Source organism: Eleutherodactylus coqui, unplaced genomic scaffold (genome assembly GCF_035609145.1).
Source record: "Eleutherodactylus coqui strain aEleCoq1 unplaced genomic scaffold, aEleCoq1.hap1 HAP1_SCAFFOLD_276, whole genome shotgun sequence".
Lineage (NCBI taxonomy): Eukaryota > Metazoa > Chordata > Amphibia > Anura > Eleutherodactylidae > Eleutherodactylus > Eleutherodactylus coqui.
Genome location: NW_027102267.1, coordinates 30,001 through 35,511, shown reverse-complemented (window position 1 = coordinate 35,511; position 5,511 = coordinate 30,001).

Here is a 5,511-nt window from a genome sequence, read left to right as displayed (position 1 = left end):
CCGAGATGCCGGGCCGGGGCAGACTGTGCAAACGCGCGCGGGCGTGTTTTCTTCCCCTGGGGTGGAGCCCTTCCACCCCACGCCGTCCGAGGCCCGTTGGCCTCGGGCGGCCTGCCTCCGAGAGTGGGAGAGAGACGGAGGACGGCGGCCCGCGGCGGCGCGAGGCGTCCCCGTTGCTCCACCACGACTGCCAGCCGGTCGATCCTACCGGTAGCCTGGGCTTGTCTCCGCTCCGCCTGTCCAGGCCGCGGGGCCCACAGGCGGCTTGCCTGGGAAGACCCCGCTCTCACCGAGCGGCCGGGCGCCACGTTCAAGAGGTGTACGAAGCCACCTGTGGGGGGTCTGCGGAGGCCCCCCTGAGAGCGCTGATAACCCTGTCCTAGCTGCCTGCGCGGGCAGGCGGGACCCCCAAGAGGCCGGGCACAGCCCGCGGCAGCCCCCGCCGAAGTCCACGGCAGTTGGCAGAGACGAGTCTTGGAGAGAAAACGACAAAGTCCAGACGCTCCAGGCGCCGGCCAGGGGTGCGGACCCGGCTGGCCGGGCCGGCGGGAGCTGCGGCTGCCGGGGCCGAGCCGAGTGTCGACGCATGTCGTGAGAACCGGTATGAGGGTAATCCTGGGCCCTCGGGGCCGAGCTACGGTTCCATGAAGGCGGAAGGAGCGGGCCTGTTTCCCCTGATAGCGCCGACGACGGTAAAATAAGGGCTCGCAAAACGTCAGGACGAACACCTTTTTTGCATATAAGGGAACGAGCGGTGTGCGGTCTTTGACAAAGTGACTATTTCTCAGAGTGCTGGAGTGGGGACCGCTCAAAGTCAAAGCACCGCGGCCGCCCCTCTGCCACCTCCCTGGGAGCAGAGTCATAGAGCGCAAGTGTCCCCACTCCGCCTGTGCAGGCCGCGGGGCCAACAGGCTGGCTGGCTGGCTGCCCGGGCGACCCCCCTCCGAGATGCCGGGCTGAGGCGTAGGCAGCCGCCTCCATCACCACCACCCAAGGCGAGAGAGTGGGTCAACGGGAGAGCCGTCGCGGCCGGGGGACCCTCGCCGCGCCCATGTCCGGGGAAGGACCACAAGGGCCCTGCTCCCCGGCGCCCCGGCGAGCGGGTTCACCCTCGGCGCGTACGGCTCTCGAGGATGGGGAAGGGACGCGCGTGGGCGTCCCTCCCGTCCCCCGCGGAAGAAGGCGAGCGACTCTGCGCGTCGGGACACCCCGCGGAGCCCCCTGCGGGGGGAGTACTCCGGGGGAGAAGCGTGGCGCAGGGGGTGCAGCCCTTTCCCAGGCCACCGTGCGACGGCGTCGGTGGGGCCGACGCCGAGAGAGAGAACGATCCGGGCTCTCCCGCCTCAGGGCGGCCGAGAGCGGGGCCACGGGCCCCACGTTTGGTGACGGTTTTCCCGAAAGCGAAGGACCCCCGCCTGTCCCCTCGGGCTCCGGCCGATGCGGGCGGTCCAGGGCGGGGATAGGGGACGGCGGCCTGCGGACGACGCGCTTTATCCCCAGAAGGAGCGAGGCATGAGGGGGTGTTCCACCCCCGCCGGCCGGTCTCGCTCCTTCTCCGGGCTACGCCTCGGCGGAGTAAAGACCCCCGGGTCAACGCTCCCGCGTCCGGGTGCCGCCGCGCGTCCCCTTCCCGCGGGGGGTGGATCCCTTCCACCCCTGGCCGTCCGAGGCCCGTGCGCCTCGGGCGGCCTCCCTTCCGAGAGAGGGAGAGAGAGACGGAGGACGGTGGTCCGCGACGGCGCGAGACGTCCAAGTTGTGTTCCCCACGGCGGCTACCCGGTCGATCCCGCCCGCCGGTAGCCTTGGCTTGCCCCCACTCCGCCTGTCCAGGCCGCGTGGCCGACAGGCTGTTTGCCCGGGTAGACCCTGCTCTCACCGAGCGGCCGGGCCCCAACGTTCAAGAGGTGTACGGAAGCCACCTTGGGGTGGAGCCCTTCCACCCCTGGCCGTCCGAGGCCCGTGCGCCTCGGGCGGCCTCCCTTCCGAGAGAGGGAGAGAGAGACGGAGGACGGTGGTCCGCGACGGCGCGAGACGTCCAAGTTGTGTTCCCCACGGCGGCTACCCGGTCGATCCCGCCCGCCGGTAGCCTTGGCTTGCCCCCGCTCCGCCTGTCCAGGCCGCGTGGCCGACGGGCTGTTTGCCCGGGTAGACCCCGCTCTCACCGAGCGGCCGGGCCCCAACGTTCAAGAGGTGTACGGAAGCCACCTTGGGGTGGAGCCCTTCCACCCCTGGCCGTCCGAGGCCCGTGCGCCTCGGGCGGCCTCCCTTCCGAGAGAGGGAGAGAGAGACGGAGGACGGTGGTCCGCGACGGCGCGAGACGTCCAAGTTGTGTTCCCCACGGCGGCTACCCGGTCGATCCCGCCCGCCGGTAGCCTTGGCTTGTCCCCGCTCCGCCTGTCCAGGCCGCGGGGCCGACGGGCTGTCTGCCCGGGTAGACCCTGCTCTCACCGAGCGGCCGGGCCCCAACGTTCAAGAGGTGTACGGAAGCCACCTTGGGGTGGAGCCCTTCCACCCCTGGCCGTCCGAGGCCCGTGCGCCTCGGGCGGCCTCCCTTCCGAGAGAGGGAGAGAGAGACGGAGGACGGTGGTCCGCGACGGCGCGAGACGTCCAAGTTGTGTTCCCCACGGCGGCTACCCGGTCGATCCCGCCCGCCGGTAGCCTTGGCTTGCCCCCACTCCGCCTGTCCAGGCCGCGTGGCCGACAGGCTGTTTGCCCGGGTAGACCCTGCTCTCACCGAGCGGCCGGGCCCCAACGTTCAAGAGGTGTACGGAAGCCACCTTGGGGTGGAGCCCTTCCACCCCTGGCCGTCCGAGGCCCGTGCGCCTCGGGCGGCCTCCCTTCCGAGAGAGGGAGAGAGAGACGGAGGACGGTGGTCCGCGACGGCGCGAGACGTCCAAGTTGTGTTCCCCACGGCGGCTACCCGGTCGATCCCGCCCGCCGGTAGCCTTGGCTTGCCCCCGCTCCGCCTGTCCAGGCCGCGTGGCCGACGGGCTGTTTGCCCGGGTAGACCCCGCTCTCACCGAGCGGCCGGGCCCCAACGTTCAAGAGGTGTACGGAAGCCACCTTGGGGTGGAGCCCTTCCACCCCTGGCCGTCCGAGGCCCGTGCGCCTCGGGCGGCCTCCCTTCCGAGAGAGGGAGAGAGAGACGGAGGACGGTGGTCCGCGACGGCGCGAGACGTCCAAGTTGTGTTCCCCACGGCGGCTACCCGGTCGATCCCGCCCGCCGGTAGCCTTGGCTTGTCCCCGCTCCGCCTGTCCAGGCCGCGGGGCCGACGGGCTGTCTGCCCGGGTAGACCCCGCTCTCACCGAGCGGCCGGGCCCCAACGTTCAAGAGGTGTACGGAAGCCACCTTGGGGTGGAGCCCTTCCACCCCTGGCCGTCCGAGGCCCGTGCGCCTCGGGCGGCCTCCCTTCCGAGAGAGGGAGAGAGAGACGGAGGACGGTGGTCCGCGACGGCGCGAGACGTCCAAGTTGTGTTCCCCACGGCGGCTACCCGGTCGATCCCGCCCGCCGGTAGCCTTGGCTTGCCCCCGCTCCGCCTGTCCAGGCCGCGGGGCCGACGGGCTGTCTGCCCGGGTAGACCCCGCTCTCCGAGCGGCCGGGCCCCAACGTTCAAGAGGTGTACGGAAGCCACCTTGGGGGGGCTGCGGTGCCCCCCTCCCCGAGAGTGCCTCCCAGGCCGAGGGAGCCCGGCGGTCGAGTGTCGTAGGAAAGCGCGTGCCACGGCTGTGTCGGTCACAGGGGCCAGAGGTAGTTTGGGCAACGGCTTAGATCCGTATGAAGCTCATCCTTTCCGGCCTGTTCTGGCGGCGGCTAGGCGTGCGCGCACGGCACGACGCCCCTGGCTCCAGCGATGCGACGGCGCCCCGCACCCCACTCTCCGGGCCGAGCAGAGTGGCCGCTCTCGCTCCTTGGAGCAGAGCCCCCGAGTGCAAGTGTCCCCGCTCCGCCTGTCCAGGCCGCGGGGCCGACAGGCTGTCTGCCCGGGTAGACCCCGCTCTCCGAGCGGCCGGGCGCCACGTTCAAGAGGTGTACGAAGCCACCTTGGGGGGCTGCGGTGCCCCCCGCCCCGAGAGTGCCTCCCAGGCCGAGGGGAGCCTGGCGGTCGAGTGTCGTAGGAAAGCGCGTGCGCGGCTGTGTCGGTCACACGGGCCAGAGTTAGTTTGGGCAACGGCTTAGATCCGTATGCAGCTCAACCTTTCCGGCCTGTTCTGGCGGCGGCTAGGCGCGCGCGAACGTCACGACGCCCCTGGTTCCAGCGAGGCGACGGCGCCCCGCACCCCGCTCTCCGGGCCGTGCAGAGCGGCCGCTCTCGCTCCTTGGAGCAGAGCCCCCGAGCGCAAGAGTCCCCGCTCCGCCTGTCCAGGCCGCGGGGCCGACAGGCTGTCTGCCCGGGTAGACCCCGCTCTCCGAGCGGCCGGGCCCCAACGTTCAAGAGGTGTACGGAAGCCACCTTGGGGGGGCTGCGGTGCCCCCCGCCCCGAGAGTGCCTCCCAGGCCGAGGGAGCCCGGCGGTCGAGTGTCGTAGGAAAGCGCGTGCGCGGCTGTGTCGGTCACACGGGCCAGAGTTAGTTTGGGCAACGGCTTAGATCCGTATGCAGCTCAACCTTTCCGGCCTGTTCTGGCGGCGGCTAGGCGTGCGCGCACGGCACGACGCCCCTGGCTCCAGCGATGCGACGGCGCCCCGCACCCCACTCTCCGGGCCGAGCAGAGTGGCCGCTCTCGCTCCTTGGAGCAGAGCCCCCGAGCGCAAGTGTCCCCGCTCCGCCTGTCCAGGCCGCGGGGCCAACAGGCTGTCTGCCCGGGTAGACCCCGCTCTCCGAGCGGCCGGGCGCCACGTTCAAGAGGTGTACGAAGCCACCTTGGGGGGCTGCGGTGCCCCCCGCCCCGAGAGTGCCTCCCAGGCCGAGGGAGCCCGGCGGTCGAGTGTCGTAGGAAAGCGCGCGCGCGGCTGTGTCACACGGGCCAGAGTTAGTTTGGGCAACGGCTTAGATCCGTATGCAGCTCAACCTTTCTGGCCTGTTCTGGCGGCGGCTAGGCGCGCGCGAACGTCACGACGCCCCTGGTTCCAGCGAGGCGACGGCGCCCCGCACACAACTCTCCGGGCCGAGCAGAGCCCCCGAGCGCAAGAGTACCTGCTCCGCCTGCCCAGGCCGCGGGGCCGACAGGCTGTCTGCCCGGGTAGACACCGCTCTCTCCGAGCGGCCGGGCCGCAACGTTCAAGAGGTGTACGAAGCCACCTTGGGGGGCTGCGGAGCCCCCCCTCCCCATGAGAGCGCCTCACAGGCTTTGCTGATAACCCCGTCCTAGCTGCCTGCGCGGGCAGGCGGGACCCCCAGGAGGCCGCGCATAGCCCGCGGCAGCCACCGCTGAAGTCCACAGCAGTTGGCAGATAGGAGTCTTGGAGAAAAAAACGACAAAGTGCAAACGCTCCAAGCGCCGACCAGGGGTGCGTACCTGGCTGGCCGGGCCGGCGGGAGCTGCGGCTGCTGGAGTTGCACCGAGTGTCGAT